We start from the raw sequence: 25,117 nt of genomic DNA, 5'->3' as shown, positions 1-25,117 counted from the left end.
TAATTTAGAGGTGTCCGGGTTGAAAACTGTGCTGTCCCAATTGTGTATTGGACACAATGTGGGCTTCACGACCGCTGTCTGGAACCTCATGCTGCTTATTTACAGCCCTGGTACCACCGCTAAGAACCAGGGCCTATTATGTCAGTCACATCACACTGCCTGACACACACTACTCCTCCTCTTGTAGCTGCATTGAGCTTCTGCTGTCTGTGTGCTGCTAACACTGCCAGGGAGAACAGAAGAAGAACTATTTTCTGCTGCCACCTGCCCACCCACTCTGCTACCGAGTACCGACTAATTACCACTTACTACAAATAGCTGCAAGCCTGCAACTACTTCTTCCTCCTGCTGATGTCTGTGTTTTACCACTGCCAGGGTACACAGAAAAAGGCGCTGTGGCTTGCAATGTGCCACTACCTACCTATTATGCCATCAACACAAATATAACTATGGTGTTATTAAAATAAAATATTTCCACAAATGAAGTAAAACAAAATATTACAAAAGAAAGGAACACCAGGACACATAATATAATGATAGAGAAGAAGAAGAAGATGAAGAAGAAGATATAGAAGAAGATGAAGAAGATATAGAAGAAGAAGAAGAAGAAGAAGAAGAAAATGAAGAAGAAAAAGAAGAAGATATAGAAGAAGATGAAGAAGATATAGAAGAAAAAGAAGATATACAAGAAGAAGAAGAAGAAGAAGAAGATATACAAGAAGAAGAAGAAGAAGATATAGAGGAAGAAGAAGATATAAATGAAGAAGAAGAAGAAGAAGAAGAAGAAGAAGAAGAAGAAGAAGAAGAAGAAGAAGAAGAAGAAGAAGAAGAAGAAGAAGAAGAAGAAGAAGAAGAAGAAGAAGAAGAAGAAGAAGAAGAAGATATACAAGAAGAAGAAGAAGAAGATATACAAGAAGAAGAAGAAGATATACAAGAAGATGAAGAAGATATAGAAGAAGAAGATGAAGAAGAAGATATAGAAGAAGAAGAAGAAGAAGAAGAAGAAGATATACAAGAAGAAGAAGAAGAAGAAGAAGAAGAAGAAGAAGAAGAAGAAGAAGAAGAAGAAGAAGAAGAAGATATAGAAGAAGAAGAAGAAGATATAGAAGAAGAAGAAGAAGAAGAAGAAGAAGAAGAAGAAGATATAGAAGAAGAAGAAGAAGATATAGAAGAAGAAGAAGAAGAAGATATAGAAGAAGAAAAAGAAGATATAGAAGAAGAAAAAGAAGATATAGAAGAAGAAGAAGATATAGAAGAAGAAGAAGATATAGAAGAAGAAGAAGAAGATATAGAAGAAGAAGAAGAAGATATAGAAGAAGAAGAAGAAGAAGAAGAAGATATAGAAGAAGAAGAAGAAGATATAGAAGAAGAAGAAGAAGATATAGAAGAAGAAGAAGAAGAAGATATAGAAGAAGAAAAAGAAGATATAGAAGAAGAAAAAGAAGATATAGAAGAAGAAGAAGATATAGAAGAAGAAGAAGAAGAAGAAGAAAAAGAAGAAGATATAGAAGAAGAAGAAAAAGAAGAAGATATAGAAGAACAAGATGAAGACGACGTAAATGAAGACTGTTACAACAACCATTTTGGACACACCTTCTCATGCAAACACTTTTCATGAAGTTAATTTACTATTTTTGATACCTTTTTTATAACTACTACATCACCACATAATCACTTGATGTTTTTCTTCATAAAAAAGGTGGTTTCATGCATCATTGATCTCCAATACAAGTTTTACAAGCTATTTAAGGCCAGCTCGAATATTTTACTCGAATACAGACTCGGATAGTGACGTCGGATATCCGAGGTCGAATCGGATATTCGATTAACTTGGATATTAAAATTCGAGTTAATTCGGATAGTTTACTATCCGAATTCGACCAAACTCGAATAGGATAATGAGGTATACGAGCAACACTAGCTCAGCAGAGGGAAGGTGCCCTCTGCGTTTGGCACTACCTCTCTGGTCAACCATCTTGCAGGGAAACACTTTCATGAGCATGAGGAGTTCATGAAGTTGAAGGAAGCTGGCAGTGGCAGTGGCAGACCCACCACCACTGCGAAGCTGTCGGCAGCAGCCACCCGCCCTCCTCCACCTCCTCCAGCAGCACCAGCAGTAGTGCATCAGAAACACACTGCTCCTCCTCCCTCTGCAACTCCTGCCGCCGACACTGAGGCCTGTTCTGGCAGCCAGTCCTCAGTGGCCTCCTCTGCTCCCTCCACTGATTCCCGTGCCAGCAAAATGCGTCGCACAACCCTGCTCAGCGACACATTCCAGGGGGTGGTCAGGGTTCTGCCTCCCAGCAGCCGTCGCGTGCGTCAGCTGAACAGCTTGCTGGCACGGGCCATGTGCTCCCAACTCCTGCCTTATTCCCTTGTGCAGGAGGGGAGCGACATACGTGCGCTCCTGATGTGTGCAGCCCCCGATTGGCCAATCCCCAGCCAACATTTTTTCGCACGCAAGGCCATCCCTGCACTTCACCGCTCTGTGATGGCCAATGTCGGGAGAGGGCTGGAGCACGCGGTGGGTCAACGAGTCCACGTCACCATGGACTCGTGGAGCAGCCGGTTTGGGACAGGCCGCTATCTGTCCTTCACCGCGCATTGGGTCAGCTTGGTGGAAGGGGGTGAGGAGGGGGGAGCAGCATCGGGCACTGTCAGAGCAGCAGCAGCACCAACAACGCAGTGGGTGGTGCCACCATGCAGGGTCAGCGGAATTGCAGCAGGTTCCTCTGATCCGCTTCCATCCTCCAGCACACCAGCCCAAACCCCCGCCTCAGCAGCAGCGTGAAGCCCCGCCACTGCCAAGCGCTGCTGGAATTGGTCAGCCTGGGGAAGACCAAACTGACGGCGAAACATGTCCTGGCCAAACTCCAAGAGCAGTAGAGGAATTGGCTGACCCCCAGAGGCCTCAGAGTCGGAGAGGTGGTGTCTGACAATGGGGCAAACCTGGTTGCTGCAATCAGCAGGGGAGACCTGACCCACATCCCCTGCCTGGCGCACATCCTGAACCTGGTAGTCCAAAAGTTCCTGCGGACCTACCAGGGGATGGACCGACTCCTTGAGGTGGCAAGGAAGGTTGTGCGTCATTTCCGGCACTCGCCTGCAGCCGTAGCGAGCCTGGAAGAGGTGCAGAAGGAGCTGCACCTGCCACAGCACCGTCTCACGATCGATGTTCCAACTTGCTGGAACTCCACCCTGGCGATGTTGGAGCATCTGGTTGAACAGAGGCAGGCTGTCAGCCAGTACCTTGCACGAGCAATAGTTGCCTCCATCACTGCAACTGGGCGTGGCGCCACCAACCTCCCGTCCATCATCTCCACGGAGGACTGGGGGCACATGCAGCAGGTGTGCTCAGTCCTGGCACTCTTCCTGCAGGCCACCAACATGGTAAGCAGGGACCATGCAATGGTGTGTGAGTGGGTCCCCTTGGTGTGTGTGCTGGACAGGGCCCTGTATGCACTGCTGGAAGAGGGAGCGGCAGCCTTGGACCAGCAGGAGCTGCAGGCAGCTTCACAGGCCAACTCTGAGAAGGAGGGCTTGGAGTTGGTGGAGGTCCCTGACCTTGCTGCTGATGAGGGGGAGCAGCAGAGCGCAGCTGGACTGGTACGGGGGTGGAGAGAGGATGAGGTGGAGGAGGCAGAGGAAGAGGAGGACAGCACTGTCGGCTCTGGGGCTGCCGATGATGTGCCAGCAGACGTGGCCAGACTCTTCCCAATGGCAGTGCACATGCTGAGGTGCCTGCGCAAGGACCCAAGGGTGATCCAGATAAAGCAGAGGAAGGACATCTGGATCTGCATGATGCTGGACCCACGTCTGAAGGGGAAGCTCAGCCAGTTCCTGCCTGCAGGAGGAGACCGTGCGCAACAAATGAGGGATTTGAGGAAGCCTTCCCTCAGCCATCCACCCCCACTGTCCAGCCAGCACAGAGGCAGCAGCAGGTGCCTGCATCCACCAGCAGCAAGCGCACGGGCACCACAGACCTGCTGTCTCTGATCCAAGAGCTCTACATGAGTGTAGAGCTGCCAAGGACTAGAGAGGAGGTGCCTGCAGCAGCATCCTTCTCCAGTCACAGGCAGCGCTTGACCCGCATGGTGGCTGACTACATGGGGTCCTTCAGCGGGCTTGACAGCATGGCCCCTGTTGATCCCATGGAGTATTGGGTCAAGCACCTGTCGATCTGGAGCGAGCTTGCGCAGTACGCCCTGGAAGTGCTCTCCTGCCCCCCTTCCAGCGTACTGTCAGAGCGTTGCTTCAGTGCAGCCAGTGGAGTCGCCACTGAGAAGCGATCTCGTCTGTCTCACAAGTCTGTGGACAGACTGACGTTTCTCAAAATGAACCAGGCTTGGGTCGAAGGCGAATTCCTGGCCCCTGTTGTCGGCGAGAGGGGGACATGAAGTGGTGCACACACACATTACACCTGCTGCTGCTGCTGCTGTATTTCTTCCTGCTGTCTGTGTCTCCACTGCCAGGGAACACATTACAAGGTGCTGCTGCCCATGCGCCACCAGCTATTACGCTCAAAAATAGCTGCCTGCCCTGCATTATTTATTTTGAAAAAAAAAATTGTAATTAATTTAGAGGTGTCCGGGTTGAAAACTGTGCTGTCCCAATTGTGTATTGGACACAATGTAGGCTTCACGACCGCTGTCTGGAACCTCATGCTGTGTATTTACGGCCCTGGAACCACCGCTAGGAACCAGGGCCTATTATGTCTCGCTGCCTGCCCTCCTGCTGCCTGCTGCCAAATGCCAGTCTGCCACACACACTCATGCTCCTCACGCTGCCTGCTGTTTTATTTCCTCCTGCTGTCTTTGTCTCCACTGCCAGGGGACACATTACAAGGTGCTGCTGCCCATACGCCACCAGCTATTACGCTCAAAAATAGCTGCCTGCATTAATTTGAGGGAAAAAAATTGTAATTAATTTAGAGGTGTCCGGGTTGAAAACTGTGCTGTCCCAATTGTGTATTGGACACAATGTGGGCTTCACGACCGCTGTCTGGAACCTCATGCTGTTTATTTACGGCCCTGGAACCACCACTAGGAACCAGGGCCTATTATGTCAGTCACATCACAGATCACACTGCCTGACACACACTACTCCTCCTCCTGTAGCTGCATTGAGCTTCTGCTGTCTGTGTGCTGCTACCACTGCCAGGGAGAAGAACTATTTTCTGCTGCCACCTGCCCACCCACTCTCCTACCGGCAGCTATTACCACACTACAATAGCTGCAAGCCTGCAACTACTTCCTCCTCCTGCTAATGTCTGTGTTCTTACCACCGCCAGGGTACACAGAAAAAGGCGCTGTGGCTTGCAATGTGCCACTACCTACCTATTATGCCATCAACACAAATATAACTATGGTGTTATTAAAATAACATATTTCCACAAATGAAGTAAAAAAAATATTACAAAAGAAAGGAAAACCAAGACACATAATATAATAAAAGAGAAGAAGAGGAAGAAGAAGAAGAAGATATAGAAGAAGAAGATATAGAAGAAGAAGATGAAGAAGATATAGAAGAAGAAGATGAAGAAGATATAGAAATAGAAGACGAAGATGAAGAAGATATAGAAGAAGAAGATATAGAAGAAGAAGAAGATATAAAAGAAGAAGAAGAAGAAGATATAGAAGAAGAAGAAGAAGAAGAAGAAGAAGAAGATATAGAAGAAGAAGAAGATATATAACAAGAAAAAAAAGATTTAGAAGAAGAAGAAGAAGAAGATATAGAAGAAGGAGAAGGAGAAGAAGAAGAAGAAGAAAGGTGTAGAAGAAGAAGAAGAAGATATAGAAGAAGAAGAAGAAGATATAGAAGAAGAAGAAGAAGAAGAGGAAGAAGAAGAAGAAGATATAGAAGAAGAAAAAGATAATTGAAGAAGATACAAGAAGTAGAAGATGAAGAAGATTCGAGTAGAAGAAGATATAGAAGAAGAAGAAAAAGAAGAAGATATAGAAGAAGAAGATATAGAAGAAGAAGATGAAGACGACGTAAATGAAGACTTCCAACAACCATTTTGGACACACCTTCTCATGCAAACGCTTTTCATGAAGTTAATTTACTATTTTTGATACCTTGTTTATAACTACTACATCACCACATACCGTAATCACTTGATGTTTTTCTTCATAGAAAAGGTGGTTTAATGCATCATTGACCTCCAATACAAGTTTTAAAAGCTATTTAAGGCCAGCTCGAATATTTTACTCAAATACAGACTCGGATAGTGACGTCGGATATCCGAGGTCGAATCGGATATTCGATTAACTCGAATATTGAACTTCGAGTGAATTCAGATAGTTTACTATCCGAATTCGACCAAACTCGAATAGGATAATGAGGTATCCGAGCAACACTGCTTATAACTGTCAATACCGCTAGGGAGGTTAAACTCCGTGTGCTGTGACTTGTCTTTAATAATTTCATAGCTCCTATCCCAACTACATTTTTACCTCATACAAAATTGCACCCCTATACTTCCCCTCCACGGGTCCCATAACCTACTGTCTTCCTCACTAATATCCAGTGGCGTCGCTAGGGCCTTTGATCCAGGACACCTCCCCTGAACCTGTTGCCATGGCGCCCCGGATCAGATTGAGCGGCTGGAGGGGACACTGGGCAGAGCGGCCAGTTAAATACTCACCTTTCATTCCGATCCCCGCAGGCACAGCCTCCATCTGCTTCCGAATTTCTGCCCTGGCGTCCGTTGCCTTGGTTACATCGCCCCTGCGATGATGTCATCACAGGGGGCGCTGTTACCAATGCGAGGGACGCCGGGGGAGGAAGTCGGAAGAAGATGGAGGCTGTGCCAGTGTCGATGAAAGGTGATTTTTCAATTACACTATGCCCGCTCCCCCGCTGCTCCGCCCAGCTCCCTGCCTCCTTACTCGGGGCACCTTTCTATTTAACCTATACTGGGGGAAGCTACCTATTTAACCTATACTGGAGTCACCTACCTATCTAACCTGTACTGGGGGGCATCTATCTATCTAACCTATACTGGGGGCACCTACCTATCTAACCTATACTGGGGGCATCTATCTATCTATCTAACCTATACTGGGGGCATCTATCTAACCTATACTGGGGGCATCTATCTAACCTCTACTGGGGGCACCTACCTATCTAATCTATACTGGGGGAAGCTACCTATCTAACCTATACTGGCGGAAGCTACCTATCTAACCTATAGTGGGGGAAGCTACCTATCTAACTTATACTGGGGGCACCTACCTATCTAACCTATACTGGGGACATCTATCTATCTAACCTATACTGGGGGCACCTACCTGTCTAACCTATAATGGGGGCATCTATCTATTTAACCTATAGGGAGGTGTACCTACCTATCTAACCTATACTGGGGGCATCTATCTATCTAACCTATACTGGGGGCATCTATCTATCTAGCTATCTATCTATCTATCTATCTATCTATCTATCTATCTATCTAACCTATACTGCCCCGCCTACCTATCTAGCCTATACTGGGGGCATCTACCTATCTAACCTATACCTGGGGAAACCTACCTATCTAACCTATACTGGAGGCACCTACCTACCTATCTAACCTATACTGGGGGCACCTACCTATCTACAGCCAAGCAAAGCCCCAGGGCCCCAGCTCAGCAAAGCACAGCCCCCAGCAAAGCAAACCCCCCCAGCCTAGCAAAGCTTCCTGGTCTCAGCCCAGCAAAACCTTCAGCCAAGCAAAGCCTAGTAAAGCCCCCAGCCCAGCAAAGCCCCCCAAAGTGCCCTCAGCCAATTGCCCAGCCCAGTAAAACCCCCAGCAAGTCACCTAGCAAAGCCAGGCCGGCTCAACATCACCGCCAGCCAAGCTGGAACAGCATCACCGCCGGCCAGGCCGGCACAGCATCACTGCCAGCAATGCCAGCACAGCATCACCACCAGCCAGGCCAGCACAGCATAGCATAACAACCAGCCAGGCAACCCAGCATAACTGCCAACTGAGTACAGCACACAGGCCAGCCAGCCGAAGACAAGACAGAAGCCAGGTGAGGGGCTAATTTATGTGAAATACTCATATAGTGTCATTATCTTCCATGGCACTGTACCATGGAAGAAACAAACAAGGGTACATAATATTCAAACATTGTTACACATGTGATGTGTAATGTGACAGCACCCAAATCCTGACTTACCCATAGACTTTAAGACGGAAATTGGATTAGAAAGTCATAATTCTGTGCAATATCATTTCTTGATTGCTGAAGACCAGACTATGCACTGTTTTCAACTACTTCAACTACTTCATGATGATTGCTACTGCTTGCCTAAATATTGGTGTATTGTTGTGCTGCATGGTTATGCCTACTGAGCCTTGGCATGATTTACCCCTTCTACTCCTCTATAGCTATAAATAGGCTTACAAATATCAGAATCAGACTCTTCTAGATAATATGGCATACAACCCTTCTTATGCTCATGTTTTTCTATGCCTCCTGAGTGTTCAAGATTCTCCACCCCAGTATAAGCCTACACCCCCCCCCCCTTCCCCAGGTCACTGGGCAACAATACTCCTTCACCTTATGTGTTTGGTCTCATTGTAATTATATGCCCTAGCCAGGGCACGCTGAGTCCTACCAATCGATGAGATGGTTATGTTAAAGTACTACCATTCCATTGTTATGTTTTTTCATGCCAGGGTTTCTGCAACCAGTATTTTGTTTTGATGTTTTCATAGTTATGTGCAACAGGTTGTTGCACAGAAAGTGGTAAATTAATTGATGACTGCGTTTCCTTTAAGGTTTGTACCCCGGCAGATTATGACGCTCTTAGCGTTGATCTGCCCTTTTGTACACAAATGGTTTGTTCTGGGTATAATGGCCTTTTCTTTTTTCGGGTCAGTACAGGTTGTGATTGGGAAGTTGGGGTGTTATTGTTTTTCCCATGAGGGGTTATCCACTTTTATTAATATACATTATGTGCATGAGGGGTCGCATTATCCATTTACAGGTAATAGCTGTTTCAGGTACAACAGGACACAAAACAACCTAGATTGTTTGTTTATATCTTCTCTATCCTTGTCATGTCATCTAATGAATTAAAGTTCCTTAGTTGGAACACAAGAGGGCTTAACGATTCTATGAAACGCCACATAGTGCTAATGTACATTTACCATCACAAATCAGACATAGTGGCACTACAGGAGACCAGCTTATGGGCAGCAAGACACAGGCGCTGAAACATAGCTGGGTAGGCTGGTTGTTCCATTCAACCTACTCTCAATACCTGAGGGGAGTGTCCCTTTTAATTAAAAGTCCCTAACATTTCAGGCCCTTGCTGTGAAGGAGGACGATTTGGGTCGTTATGTCTTTCTCTATTGTAGGATCTAAGGCAGTCCTATAATTATACTCAAAGAGCCTGATACTTCCAGCTGTGCTGTATATAGCCAGTGGGATATGTGCCCAGTATATATAGCCAGTGGGATATGTGCCCAGTATATATAGGCAGGGGTATATGTCCCCAGCTAGCCAGGTGTGCCCCCTGCAGGAGGGGAGCATCGCAGAGAAGGCGAGCTATGGGGATAGTGGGGAAGGGCAGACGTCTCCCCCTCCTTCCCTCACCTTCGTGCTCCCCTTCCTGCCTCTCCCCTCCGGTGTTTTCAAACGTCGGGCCGGCGGCGAAAGTGGGCAGAGACTTACCGCGTTCCAATCGCAAGGGACGCTCCGCTCTGTGTGCGGCTAGTCTGGTCTTCAAGCCGCATACAGAGCGGAGTGTCCCTTGAGGCTGGAAGAACGCGGTAAGTCTCCGCCCACTTTTGCCGCTGGCCCGACATTTGAAAACACCGGAGGGGAAAGGCAGGAAGGGGAGCACGAAGGTGAGGGAAGGGGGGGGAGACGTCCGCCCTTCCCCGCTGTCCCCATAGCTCGCCTTCTCTGCGCTGCTCCCCTCCACACAAGCCAGGGTGAACGGCGTTCACTCTCTGGAAAAAGTAAGTGGACGCCGTCCACCCGCGTCCACGCAGGACTCAACCCCTGGTTTGGGGACTTTAATGCAGTATGTAATCCGGCTCTTCAAAAGCATCCCCCCAAACACTAAAAAAGCACCTCATTCGCCAATTTAATGACTGCATTTCAGGGATGTGTGGCATCATTTCCACCCCACCCAATATGAATACACCTTCTTCTGAGCCCCTTTCACTATCTCCTCTTGTATGGATAATTTCTTTGTATCTCCATTGCTGCTCAGGGAGTTCTCCTATATTAAGATATTGCCCCAATTAGTATCTGACCCTGCACCTGTTCTGTTAAGCATCCCCTGGGGTGACAAACCTCCGTACTCCTCCATACTCCTACTGGAAATGTAATCCCTTTTGGCTAGATCTTATCTCCTCACATGAGAAAATTGCTAGGAATATAGATGACTTTGTGTTTTCCCATAGGGAATTAGACAATCTGCTCCTGCTTTGGGATAGTTTAAAGCTTTCTTACGAGGTGAACTCATCGTGGCAATATCTGGGTGTAAGTCGGACTCTAAGCGAACGGAGCAGGAGTTGATTGCCCAAACTGAAGTTGCCTGTACACAGCACTTCTCAGAACTTACTCCAGAGAGCCTGTCTGCTTGGCGTGCTGCCTTGAGAAAGCATAAACAATTTGTAGAGTAGATAGCTAAGAGCAAACTATTTTTAATAAGCAGGCCTTGTTTGAACAGTGGGAGAGAGCGGGCGCCCTACTAGCTAAGCTCTCCAAAGCCTATATGTCCCCACCAGTGATTACGCATATCACAGATTCCCAGGGTACTCAAATTACAGGCTGTGCTGATGTGAACAGAATATTTTTTTGACTACTATAGCATCCTTTATAAAAGTCAAACTCCTGCGACACAAACTGATGCTGAGATTTATCTTGCTGAAATTACTTTGCCTCTCTTATCTAATGGGCCACGAGAATCTCTCGAGGCTCCTCTCAGGGCCCTTTTCCACCTGCAATCGCTAGTGTTAGCGCTAAACACTAGCAATTGCGATTCAGCAAAATCCTTTTTTTTCCCGGCGATAGCGTTTGCGATTTTGATATGCACTGCAGGGATTTCAGACTGATTTTCTTTGAATAGGGGTAATATACAGGGGTGTCCTCTCTCTCCCCTCTTATACGCATTGGCTGTCGAACTCCTGGCCTGTCATGATGCGTACACATGATGCTTACAGAAGAAAAAATAGGCCTATACTCGGTTGATACCATACCATCCTCTACTTGGCTGATCCTGACTTATCTCTTAGGATTGCTCTAGGAACCATATAAAAAGCAGAGTATTACTCAGGTTAAAAACTGAAACATTCCTATCACAAACAATTTGGTCAAGAAAGTGTTTCAATCATCTCCCATCATTCTCTCCTGCATTTAGAATGGACCTACAAAGCATTTGATTAGGAACCTATAAAAGGCAATGGTTGCTGAGGTTGCAGTGGAACGTACCCAAGATTCTAAAAATAAATGGGTGGCTGAGGGTCTTAACCACTTGAGGACCAGAGGTTTGTACCCCCCTAGTGACCAGGCGATTTTTTACAATTCAGCACTTCACAACTTTAACAGTTTATTGCTTGGTCATACAGCTTAGCCCTCAAATGAATTTTACCTCATTTTCTTCTCACAAATAGAGCATTCTTTTGGTGGTATTTGATTGCTGCTGCAATTTTTTTAAAATTAATTAACAATGATCTTTTTTTTTACACAAAACCCTCTATTTTTTTTAACCCCCCCCCTAATAGCCCTATGATGGGGATTAGATTGTGAGACGCTCGGAGGGACAGTTAAGTGACAAGGCAGTTCTTTGTACAGCGCTGCGCTAGATCACAGCAATGTACACATTTTTTTTATCATTTTAAATGCAAATAACAGCCTGCCAGCTGTGATCACGGGTTGGCAGGCTGATCTCTGTGCCCCGCTGTGTTTACTGCAGGGAACGCATGCTCATGCGAACCCTCGTTCCCTGCAAACCGCGACTCTCGTGGAATGACGCCATATGGCGTGACTGAGGAACAAGGAAGCCACTCTGCGGTTGCCGATCGGCATTAGCAGAGTGGTTAATGTAGACGATGAGGACTGGCAGGATGCCTTGGAGGCAGTTAAAAAGACATCTTCTCTGTGTCAAGGATAGAGCCACACAACTCTATATCCTACACCAATCACATCTTACCCTGTCTAGAGTAGCAAAATATAAACCAGGTGCAAGCGATAAATGCCCCCGTTGCAATCTCCAGGCTCCCTCATTCTATCATTTAATATGGCAGTGCCCCCCAATGGCGGCATTTTGGCTCCAAGTATTCAACTTCCTCCATGATAAAATGGGGAGCCCAGTGCTCTGTATTCTGAGCATGATTCAAGATGAAGATGTGTACCCAAAAACGAAAACCTTTATTCATGAGTCCCTATTTACTGCCCGACAAGAGATTGCGCTTAATTGGCTGCTTCCACTCCTCCACAATTCTCATGTTGGGTCAAACGTCTAGATAAGGGCCTAGCTTTTAAAAAACGAATATATTTGCACTACAAGCGTACACAGCAATTCCACCTGGTTTAGCACAAATGGAAGAATCGTAAACAGCTTGGGTTGGAGCACTCATATTGACTGCCAAGCACAGTGACACATAGGTATTGCAATATCTAATATTCTTTACTAAGAGCCGACATGCAAACGCTGAGATCTCGTGTAACTGACACTGAGAATCAGTAGCATTGATGACCAGCTCCGGCCTATGCATAAAGACCTCTGCCAGACCCAGCGAGATGTCAAAACATTACATGACAGACATGAAGACCTAGAAAACCGCAATCGTCGGTCTAACATTAGAGTGGTGGGCCTGCTGGAGAAAGCTGAAGGGACTGCGACTGAGGCGTTTGCCGAAAATCTATTGGTTCAGCTATTTGGCAGAGAGGCCTTCTCTACCGTGTTCGTGATTGAGCGGGCTCACTGTGTATCACCTAAAGTTCCACCTCTGGGCCTTCCACCCAGAACCTTCATAATGAAACTCTTAAACTGCAGAGACCGTGACGCAGTACTTAGAGCAGCTCGCGCTAAGGGTGATGTTGCTTATGAGAACACCCGCCCTTATTCTACCCTGATTACTCCATCGATCTCCAAAAGCAAAGAGCGTCTTTTATTAATGTAAAGAAGAAACCATTGCAGGTATACTTGGTGAACTCTGCTGCAGCTTTGTACCTGCTCCCATGTTTCAACTTGGCAGTCAGTTATGTGTAACTACACTCCTGGAACTGAACTCTTGGGCAACAACCCCTCTACAGTTTTGCCAGTTTGTGCAGCCTCTTATAGGAGACAACTTTGCTCAGTTTGCACTTGATTATTGGCGTTATTTCGCACAATATGTAAACTTTCGCATGTACACCAATACCTCTCTCCTACAGTTTTGCACTTTATTAACCTTGACTAATATGTTGTAAACTGTGACCTTTCTTTTAGTTAAAAAAAAGGCAGAATTCCAACATGTGAAAGCTGTTCCCGGTCCTATATTTCTGCCAAGAATACCTTGACATTGTGCTACTCTGAATAAACAGTATCTGATGCCTAGACAGGTATTATGTAGCCAATGACCTGTGTTGCCCACGCTCAAGAAATTTTACATTCTGCTTCTATGCTCTACCACCCACACAATAAAACTGGTCCACGATACACCAGCAAGAGCCTGAACAATACATATGTACCTCCCTTTCATGTTTATGGCCATGGCCCCAGCCTCTGCCAGCCTAGCATCCCAAGCAACTGACTGGCAATGATAAGTGAAATAACAGCAAATGATCTCTAGCCTTGCAGCACTGTACAGTATGTGCGTCTACTGCCCCACAAGGTATATGAACTGTTCCAGAATAAATCTGATGTGCTGCCCATCCCATCTCTTACCCTACAGCCAACAAGTAATTACGGTGGCATGCACAGAGCATAGGTTGTCTCTTAACAGTATTCAAATATTATTTGCTATTTATAAAAGGTGTAAAAGTTACCATGTGAAAATTATTTTGATGGTTTATAAGCTTGGTTTATGAGTAAGTTTTGATGTGCATGTTAAGGAAGGTGGATGAATAAAGTAGCATTTATCACACTATAGGAGAAAGGTATTCACCGCTCACCACTCTGCCATTTTGAACCAGGAGCAGGACCATGGAAAGCCACTCTACGCCACCAATAATTAGAAAAGATCGCTCAACCGCTGCAATAAAAGTTTAATCTTTATTGACGAATAAGTATGCTGGACATGGCACAAATGGCTCACGTGTATCGGAGCCTCACAATCACTCCTTAGTCATAGCTAAATTGCTCTCGCAGGAGCTACATTTTATACACAAAAGGTCAGCCCCATATGGGCGCTCCCTCCTACCTAACAAGGGCAGGTAGGGAACTATTTAAAGACACATGACATTCAATCCATGACGTATATAAAAATACAAGAAGTGCTCTACTAAGAACAAATCGAATCCATAAACAGTTAATAAAATACTGTGTAATTATATATATATATATATATATATATATATATATATATATATATATATATATATATATATATATATATAGCCGTATACAGGAAGTTATTATTATTATGCGTCAATATATATATATATATATATATATATATATATATATATATATATATATATATATATATATATATGGGGGGCTGTATACAGGAAGTTATAAACAGGGAAACAATCCAATTATGCAACTGTATCTGAGATCATAAAACAACTTGTCATCCCATCTTGAACTCAGTCCCTCAGGAAAACAAGTTCCGAGTTGCCAAATCCAATACATCTCACGTTTAAGAACATATCTCTGATTGTCACCCCCCCCAATAGATCGCCTAACCTTCTCCACTCCTTGAAATCTGAAGGGCTCAAGGTTCCCATTATGACAAGTAGCAAAATGTTTAGTAACCTCAAACATTTAGAAACCCCCCAAATTTTCCTTGGATGCTCCCCTGTAATGCTCAGAAATTCTCTCCGTAAGAGGGCATTTGGTGCATCCCACATATTTCACTGAACACAGTGAACAAAAAATAGTGTAAATTACATTAGCAGTGGCACAGTTTACAAAACCAGAAATTAGAAATGACTGTAGTTTTGTAGAGGAAAAAACTTCCCGACCAGGTTGAAGAAATGTACAGTATCTACAAGTGAAGTAACCATATCTGTATGTACCAGTAGTAGATAACCATGTTCCCGGACGCAAAACGGGGGACGAGTTGAAAGTGCTAGGAGACAATATAGATCCAAGGGTCCTGCTTCTCTGTGAGGAGAAAGAGCACCCATCTTTAAGGATAGTGTTCAGCTTAGGGTCCAAGTGCAATATTGGCAGGCACCTTACATTACATTACAGATGTCACTTCCTTGAATTCTAAACTAGATGTAGTAACAAAGGGAATTTTACTGCGATTTTGCACCTCTCTAGAGGAATCTTGTAGCAAATCATTCCTATACCTACGTTGGATTATTGCTTGAGCCCTATTCAGTTGCCATCTTTTATATCCCCTCTCATATAATTTAGATTCTACAACTTTTAATTCTGTGTTCAAATGAGTACGATCAGACCAATTGCGTTTGGCTCAAATCATTTCGCCCACTGGAATAGCCCTGGTAGTGTGACTGGGATGGCAACTGGAGGCGCTGACTACCGAGTTACCCGCACAAGGTTTCCTAAAGGTACTTGTCTCGATGTTTCCCGTCTCCACTGAACCTATAAGAGTCACATCTAGATAGTCAATACTATGTGTTCCACTATTCATGGTGAAACTCAGATTAAGCTTGTTGCGGTTCACAATAGAGAGGAAATCCCTCAAATCCTCCACAGGTCCTCTCCATACCATGAGCAGGCCATCTATATATCTCCCGTACCAATAGATGCGGGAGAAATACAGATTCACAGCTCCAAGAATGTGGAGCTCCTCCCACCATCCCATGTACACATTGGCAAGGGATGGGGCTCCCATCGAAGCTCCGCATTCTTGAGGCTTGATTCACAAAGCGGTGCTAACAGTTAGCACCCTGGTGAAAAGCCCCTTATCACGCCTAAACTCAGTTTAGGCGTGATAAGTTTAGGCATGATAAGTTTAAACATGATAAGTTTAGGCGTGATAAGTTTAAGCACCAACTGGGTTAGCACTGCAGTGCACAGCTGATCAAAAGTTTTGCGCTAGCAAAGTCTGGTGCACTTCGCATAGAGTTTAACCTCCTTAGCGGTCTGGACAAGCTCAGCTCGTCCATTACCACCGGAGGGTGCCGCTCAGGCCCTGCTGGGCCGATTCATTTCAAATAAAAAGGAGCACACGCAGCCGGCACTTTGCCAGCCGCGTGTGTTACCTGATCGCCGCCGCCGCGCAACGATCCGCCGCGTGCAGCGGCGAAAGAGGGTCCTCCCAGCCGCCCGAGCCCAGCGCAGCCGGAACACACAGTTCCGGCCAGTGCTAAGGGCTGGATCGGAGGCGGCAGACGTCAGGACGTCGGCTGACGTCCATGACGTCACTCCGCTCGTCGCCATGGCGACGAGGAAAGCAGAACAAGGAAGGCTGCTCATTGCGGCCTTCCTTGTTACTTCTGATCGCCGGAGGCGATCAGAAGTACGCATTAGGAGCGCCCTCTAGTAGGCTTTCATGCAGCCAACTTTCAGTTGGCTGCATGTAATAGTTTTTTTTTAATTAAAAAAAAACTCTCCCGCAGCCGCCCTGGCGATCTTAATAGAACGCCAGGGAGGTTAATGGCGCTGCTTTACGTGCGAGACTTTGCGCGCAATCTAAACTTATCACGCCTAAACTTATCACGCCTAAACTTATCACGCCTAAACTGGCTTTTCACCAGCGTGGTGCAATGGTTATCACGCCTAAAGTCTTTTACTGGGTTAGCACCGCTTTGTGAATCTAGCCCATGGAGATAAAACCTGCCATTGAACATAAAATAATTGTGTTTCAAAAGAAAATTAACAGCCATGGAAAGAAAGGACCTGAGAGGAAGGGGATAAGATGAGTAACGTTCTAAGCGGTACTTCAAAGCCTCCAGTGCCTTGTCATGAGGTATTGAAGAATAGAGAGAGACCACATCTAGTGTAGCCGAGCTACTGTCCTCTATCCATTTTACCTGCCGAAGACTAGCCAAAAGATATTTGGTATCGCGTAAATACCCTGGTAACCTAGTTACCAGGGGTAGTAAATGTAAGTCCACCCAATCGCCAAGGCATTTACCCAAGGACCCAATATCCGCCACCATGGGCGTCCGCAGAAAATTTTCCAGGGGGGGGGGGGGGGCAAAAAGGGGGGAGCAAAAAGTAGGGCGGCAAATCCGGGATGGTGAAAAATGGGGCTACGTCATTACGCGCGCCGCGCCGAAAAATGGGTGTGGTCATGAACCAGAATGTGGGTGTGGTCCTGGGTGGAGACAAGTTTACATGAACTAAGCAATGGTGGGACATTAGATTAGGACAGTGGTGGCGAACCTTTTGGAGGTCGAGTGTCCAAACTGCAAAGTCACTTTACTATCACAAAGTGCCAACAGCAATTTAAACTAAATACAAACGTTTTAACTCATACATGAACATTATGGAAAATCCAAGTTGAAAATAAACTGTGAAGATAAACAATTTCATCCATCCTACTTCTGAAAAATGTATTCATTTTTTGTAGAACCTCCCAGTTTAACCTCTTGAGGACTGCAGGGCTAAACCCCCCAAGTGACCAGCACATTTTCAGTAAAAAAGGCCACTGCAGCTTTAAGGCCAAGCTGCAGGGCCGTAAAACATAGCACACAAGTGATCCCCCCCCCCTTTTCTCCCCACCAACAGAGCTCTCTGTTGGTGGGGTCTGATCGCTCCCCCCATGTTTATTGTTTTTTAATAAATATTTTTGTTCGTTTGTTTACAAAAAAACCCCTGTTCCTTTAAAGTCCTCCCCTCTCTCCCCCCCTCCCTCCCCCCAGCCAGCCAATCATGGCGATCAGCTCTCATAGGCTTCACCCCATGAGAGCCGATCGCTCTCTAGTCCCCCAGGGGGACAGCCGCGTCACACGGCTGTCCCCAGTGCAGCGGTGCTGCTGATCGCAGCGCTGCACATGTAAATAGACGGCGATCACGCCGTCTAACAGTCTCCCGAGCGGCAATAGCCGCTCGGAGACTGAAGGAGGGGCGGAGCTCCGCCCCCCAAGCAGGAGATGCGCGCGCAGCCTGCGCGCGATCTCCTGCAAAACAGAGCCCCAGGACTTTACGCCAATTGGCGTTAGGCGGTCCTGGGGCTGCCGCCGCGGCCACGCCCATCGGCGTGACGCGGTCGGCAAGAGGTTAATGCTATTGTCTCATATGATGATGATTCAGCTTTTTCCATAGTCTCGCAGTTAGCAATCATGTGACCCCCAACAAGACAAATCTGCAATCATGAGGCCCCCCCATCAAGACAAATTCAGCAATCATGAGGCCCCCAACATTACCAACTCAGCAATCATGAGGCCTCCAACAAGACAAATTCAGCAATCATGAGGCCCCCAACAAGACAAATTCAGCAATCATGAGGCCCCCAACAAGACAAATTCAGCAATCTTGAGGCCCCCAACAAACCATGAGGCCCCCAACAAGACAAAGTCAGTAACCATGAGGCCTGCAAAAAGACAAATTCAGCAGTCATGAGGCACATAAATAGACAGCTTTTCACATAAATAGGCAGAATGCCCCCCTAATATGTAGACACCTCTCACCTGGCAGCAGTTCCCCAAAATACACTCAATCTGACAGCAGTGGTTCCCCAATTTCCCCTATTCCCCTATTTTTGGTTCCCCAAAAATAGGTAGCCCCAGGTCTATAGGTGTCCCCAGAATAGGTGGCCAGCGGTATAGATGTCCCCAGAACTGGTAGCCAGGGGTAGAGATGTCCCCAGAACAGGTAGACAGGGGTATATGTGCCCAGTATATGTAGTCAGGGGTATATGTGCCCAGTATATGTAGGCAGCGGTATATGTGCCCAGTATATGCAGTCAGGGTTATATGTGCCCAGTATATGTAGCCAGGGGTAAATGTTCCCAGTATATATAGCCAGGGGTATATGTGCCCAATACATGTAGTCAGGGGTATATGTGCCCAGTATATGTAGGCAGCGGTATATGTGCCCAGTATATGTAGGAAAGGGGTATATGTGCCCAGTATATGTAGGCAGGGGTATATGTGCCCAGTATATCTAGCCAGGGGTATATGTGCCCAGTATATATAGCCAGGGGTATATGTGCCCAGTATATGTAGGCAGGGGTATATGTCCCCAGAAAAAGTAGCCAGGGGTATATGTCCCAGTATATGTAGGCAGGGGTATATGTCCCCAGAAAAAGTGGCCAGGTGTGCCCCAGCAGGAGGGGAGCAGCGCAGAGAAGAGGGAGAGCTATGGGCACTCACCTTAGGGGGCTCTCCCTCCCTCGCTCTCCCCTCCAGAACGAAGTGTGCAGCGGCTGGGCAGCGGGCGGAATTTACCTCGTCTCGTCGCACACGCTGGATGGATTAGCCGCTACTCTGGTCTGATCCAGACCAGAGTGCGGCACCAGAACTTCCGGCGCAGGAGCGAGACGAGGTAAGTTCCGCCCGCTGCCCAGCCGCTGCACACTTCGTTCCGGAGGGGACAGCGAGGGAGAGAGAGCCCACTAAGGTGAGGGAAGGGGGGGGAGACGTCCGCCCTTCCTCACTGTGCCCATAGCTCTCTCTCTTCTCTGCGCTGCTCCCCTCCTGCTGGCTGCACGGGCATGCGGCCGGGGGGGGGGGCAGTGGGCGGCCCGGTTTTGCAGTATATGCGGACGCCCATGTCCGCCACGATAGGATGGCCCTTTGGTGGAAGCTAAGGTTTATGAACCTTCGGCAGGTGATGGAAAATGGGGACCACTAGTGCTTTCACCATGAGGAAATCTCTCATTCTCTTTGTTAAGACACTCATATTGAAGCCTTCATTTAGGAGATCGTAGTCTCCTAGAGAAAACGGTCGTAGGATCAGAAGGAAGAGGGTGGTACATGTTCAAATCCTGCAGCTGTCTAAGAGCCTCCTGCTCGTAATCTGCTGCATTAAAGAGACTCCGTAACAAAAATTGCATCCTGTTTTTTATCATCCTACAAGTTCCAAAAGCTATTCCAATGTGTTCTGGCTTACTGCAGCACTTTCTGCTATCACAGTCTCTGTAATAAATCAATGTATCTTTCCCTTGTCAGACTTGTCAGCCTGTGTCTGGAAGGCTGCCAAGTTCTTCAGTGTTGTGGTTCTGCTATGAATTCCCCCTTCCAGGCCCCTTTATGCACACTGCCTGTGTATTATTTAGATTAGAGCAGCTTCTCTCTTATCTTTTACAAGCTGGATAAATCGTCCTCTGAGCTGGCTGGGCTTTCACATACTGAAGAATTACAGACAAGGGCAAAGCTGTTTGCAGGAGAAAAAAAGATCAGCCTGAAACTTCAGTGCATGAGAACTGCAGGGAGAAAGAAACACACAAATGATCTCTTGAGATTCAAAAGGAAGGCTGTATACAGCCTGCTTGTGTATGGATGTATTTTCTATGTGTGGACATACAGTACATCAACCTACTTCCTGTTTTGGTGGCCATTTTGTTTGTTTATAAACAAACTTTTTAAAACTGTTTTTAACCACTTTTAATGCGGCGAGGAGCGGCGAAATTGTGACAAATGGTAATAGGAGATGTCCCCTAACGCACTGGTATGTTTACTTTTCTCTTTAAGGACAACAACTTAACCGCCCTTATCCGCATTGCGAATTACTATAGACCTGTTTTGGGTCAAATCCAAGTTGAAAATAAACTGTGAAGATAAACAATTTCATCCATCCTACTTCTGAAAAATGTATTCATTTTTTGTAGAACCTCCCAGTTTAATGCTATTGTCTCATATGATGATGATTCAGCTTTTTCCATAGTCTCGCAGTTAGCAATCATGTGACCCCCAACAAGACAAATCTGCAATCATGAGGCCCCCCCATCAAGACAAATTCAGCAATCATGAGGCCCCCAACATTACCAACTCAGCAATCATGAGGCCTCCAACAAGACAAATTCAGCAATCATGAGGCCCCCAACAAGACAAATTCAGCAATCATGAGGCCCCCAACAAGACAAATTCAGCAATCTTGAGGCCCCCAACAAACCATGAGGCCCCCAACAAGACAAAGTCAGTAACCATGAGGCCTGCAAAAAGACAAATTCAGCAGTCATGAGGCACATAAATAGACAGCTTTTCACATAAATAGGCAGAATGCCCCCCTAATATGTAGACACCTCTCACCTGGCAGCAGTTCCCCAAAATACACTCAATCTGACAGCAGTGGTTCCCCAATTTCCCCTATTCCCCTATTTTTGGTTCCCCAAAAATAGGTAGCCCCAGGTCTATAGGTGTCCCCAGAATAGGTGGCCAGCGGTATAGATGTCCCCAGAACTGGTAGCCAGGGGTAGAGATGTCCCCAGAACAGGTAGACAGGGGTATATGTGCCCAGTATATGTAGTCAGGGGTATATGTGCCCAGTATATGTAGGCAGCGGTATATGTGCCCAGTATATGCAGTCAGGGTTATATGTGCCCAGTATATGTAGCCAGGGGTAAATGTTCCCAGTATATATAGCCAGGGGTATATGTGCCCAATACATGTAGTCAGGGGTATATGTGCCCAGTATATGTAGGCAGCGGTATATGTGCCCAGTATATGTAGGAAAGGGGTATATGTGCCCAGTATATGTAGGCAGGGGTATATGTGCCCAGTATATCTAGCCAGGGGTATATGTGCCCAGTATATATAGCCAGGGGTATATGTGCCCAGTATATGTAGGCAGGGGTATATGTCCCCAGAAAAAGTAGCCAGGGGTATATGTCCCAGTATATGTAGGCAGGGGTATATGTCCCCAGAAAAAGTGGCCAGGTGTGCCCCAGCAGGAGGGGAGCAGCGCAGAGAAGAGGGAGAGCTATGGGCACTCACCTTAGGGGGCTCTCCCTCCCTCGCTCTCCCCTCCAGAACGAAGTGTGCAGCGGCTGGGCAGCGGGCGGAATTTACCTCGTCTCGTCGCACACGCTGGATGGATTAGCCGCTACTCTGGTCTGATCCAGACCAGAGTGCGGCACCAGAACTTCCGGCGCAGGAGCGAGACGAGGTAAGTTCCGCCCGCTGCCCAGCCGCTGCACACTTCGTTCCGGAGGGGACAGCGAGGGAGAGAGAGCCCACTAAGGTGAGGGAAGGGGGGGGAGACGTCCGCCCTTCCCCACTGTGCCCATAGCTCTCTCTCTTCTCTGCGCTGCTCCCCTCCTGCTGGCTGCACGGGCATGCGGCCAAGGGGGGGGGGGGGGCAGTGGGCGGCCCGGTTTTGCAGTATATGCGGACGCCCATGTCCGCCACGATAGGATGGCCCTTTGGTGGAAGCTAAGGTTTATGAACCTTCGGCAGGTGATGGAAAATGGGGACCACTAGTGCTTTCACCATGAGGAAATCTCTCATTCTCTTTGTTAAGACACTCATATTGAAGCCTTCATTTAGGAGATCGTAGTCTCCTAGAGAAAACGGTCGTAGGATCAGAAGGAAGAGGGTGGTACATGTTCAAATCCTGCAGCTGTCTAAGAGCCTCCTGCTCGTAATCTGCTGCATTAAAGAGACTCCGTAACAAAAATTGCATCCTGTTTTTTATCATCCTACAAGTTCCAAAAGCTATTCCAATGTGTTCTGGCTTACTGCAGCACTTTCTGCTATCACAGTCTCTGTAATAAATCAATGTATCTTTCCCTTGTCAGACTTGTCAGCCTGTGTCTGGAAGGCTGCCAAGTTCTTCAGTGTTGTGGTTCTGCTATGAATTCCCCCTTCCAGGCCCCTTTATGCACACTGCCTGTGTATTATTTAGATTAGAGCAGCTTCTCTCTTATCTTTTACAAGCTGGATAAATCGTCCTCTGAGCTGGCTGGGCTTTCACATACTGAAGAATTACAGACAAGGGCAAAGCTGTTTGCAGGAGAAAAAAGAGCAGCCTGAAACTTCAGTGCATGAGAACTGCAGGGAGAAAGAAACACACAAATGATCTCTTGAGATTCAAAAGGAAGGCTGTATACAGCCTGCTTGTGTATGGATGTATTTTCTATGTGTGGACATACAGTACATCAACCTACTTCCTGTTTTGGTGGCCATTTTGTTTGTTTATAAACAAACTTTTTAAAACTGTTTTTAACCACTTTTAATGCGGCGAGGAGCGGCGAAATTGTGACAAATGGTAATAGGAGATGTCCCCTAACGCACTGGTATGTTTACTTTTCTCTTTAAGGACAACAACTTAACCGCCCTTATCCGCATTGCGAATTACTATAGACCTGTTTTGGGTCAAAAATTATTTTACATGGTGTAAGAATTTTAAATGGTACCTTTTGTTTCTCCTACAAATCCTAATTTCTCATAGAGTCCAAACCTGGGGCGATCTGCTATATCTTCAGATCTGTTGTAAAGGACTTCTTTCAGCACTTCATATCCATTCAACACCACCAGATCTTTATTGAAGAATTTCAAGCTGAAAATGTTTCCATATTTCTTGCTAATCTGTTGAACACATAAAAAGAAAAACTTTATCAAGGAAAGTACACATGAGGGCTGTATATACTAACGCATACATATGTTCCCAGAAATGTTGTGCTGGGTGTGGGGAGACACCGTGAGAAGGGTCCCCCGCTCGCGGCAAAGTAGGGGAATGTAACACATATATCCCCTTATTGATTACCTAGCCTCCCCCCAGGTGGTGTAATTCAAGGTCCAGCCATTGTTGGCACCTGAATTACAGTGTTTTTTCCCCCAGCGCTGCTATAGCCATAATGGCATTACAGTCTATGGTGGGGCAAAAGCAGGTGCTACATGGTTGGAAGCTGATGCAGAGATCACCTGTCTCAATACTTAATACTAACCTTCTCCAGAGCTGGAAAACATTGTAGGACGTCAGAGGACACAAGAAGTCCTACAAATCTGGTCTTGGTTTATTTGACTCTCTCTACTATACGGTGGGAAAGGTCTGAAACCCAGGTTTGGATCATGTTGAACCAAAGAAAGACCTGCTGAAAGGTTAGTGAATTGTTACTAATCCTAAAGGACATGCACAGGTGATCACTGTTTGCAGCAGGATATAACAAGGCAGGACACAGAAATAAGTAGAGCTTTATTTGAGCACAGCCACACAGTGTATACACAAACAAGTGAATAGTGCAACCAAAGAATTTCCATTGACTAGAATGTATCCAATGGAAATTCTTTGGTTGCACTATTCACTTGGAATTAATAAGTCTTTACACAATTAGAAAAGGCCCCAGAGCTTTAAAAATTCCCCTGAGTACTCATAAACTTTGTTTAAACAATTTTATTTTTCAGCATTTCCATGGGAAGGTGTGCCAGACATTGGGAGGAAACATGGAAAGAAGTATTCTGTTTGATTTACTTTGGATGGTTTTCTGACCTGGGGCCATGATTAAGAGTGATGGGTTGGCAATTTGTATTGGCTAGCAAGAGGTGATAGTCTTGCATGAGTGCAAGCCATACCAAAGCTAACATTGTTATTTCATGAGGAAAAAGTTTATGTACTTAACTTTTGCTGAATGTTTCCATGAGAAGGTGTTTTATGTTGTACCTTCACAGGCAGCACAGCAAATATGGCGCTTTTAGGCATAGGCAGTACAAGCCATTGCCTGGACTGCCATTGGTCATGGGTGGCGCCATGTTGCTGGATTAGGCCCCACCCCCTTAATAGAACCCCCGACTAAGCGATGCCCCGTGGGCGTTCTGTTTCTTGCTTCTGCTGCATCTGCTTAGCGTAAGTTGCAGACAGCTGCCACTGTGTTCCTATGTGCCTTGTGTATCCCTTTTCTCCCTTTGGGTCTCCTTCTGACCCTTTTGTGCCTCCTTCTATCTCCTTCAGTCCCTTCTGCCATGTCTGACTCCCTGTTTGTCCTTCTGTCTTCATTTATGCCTTCTTCTGTCTTCCTTTGTGCCTCCTTCAGCCCCCCTGTGCCACCTCTGCCTCCTTCTGTGCCCTTTTGTGCCACCTTCTGCCTCCCTTGTGCCTCCTTATGTTCCCTTGTGCCTTTCTTTGTCCCCTTGTGCTACCTCTGCCCCCTGTTCCTCCTTCAGTC

The 25,117-nt window shown here is 46.4% G+C and overlaps 1 pseudogene; it reads right to left on the bottom strand.

Annotated features, from left to right (window-relative positions):
- LOC137521215 (cytochrome P450 2D15-like) overlaps positions 1–25,117 on the bottom strand; it is a 180,713-nt pseudogene that overhangs the window by 130,809 nt on the left and 24,787 nt on the right.

The sequence above is a fragment of the Hyperolius riggenbachi genome, chromosome 6 (assembly GCF_040937935.1).
Source record: "Hyperolius riggenbachi isolate aHypRig1 chromosome 6, aHypRig1.pri, whole genome shotgun sequence".
Lineage (NCBI taxonomy): Eukaryota > Metazoa > Chordata > Amphibia > Anura > Hyperoliidae > Hyperolius > Hyperolius riggenbachi.
This window is presented reverse-complemented; position numbering and strand designations above follow the sequence as displayed.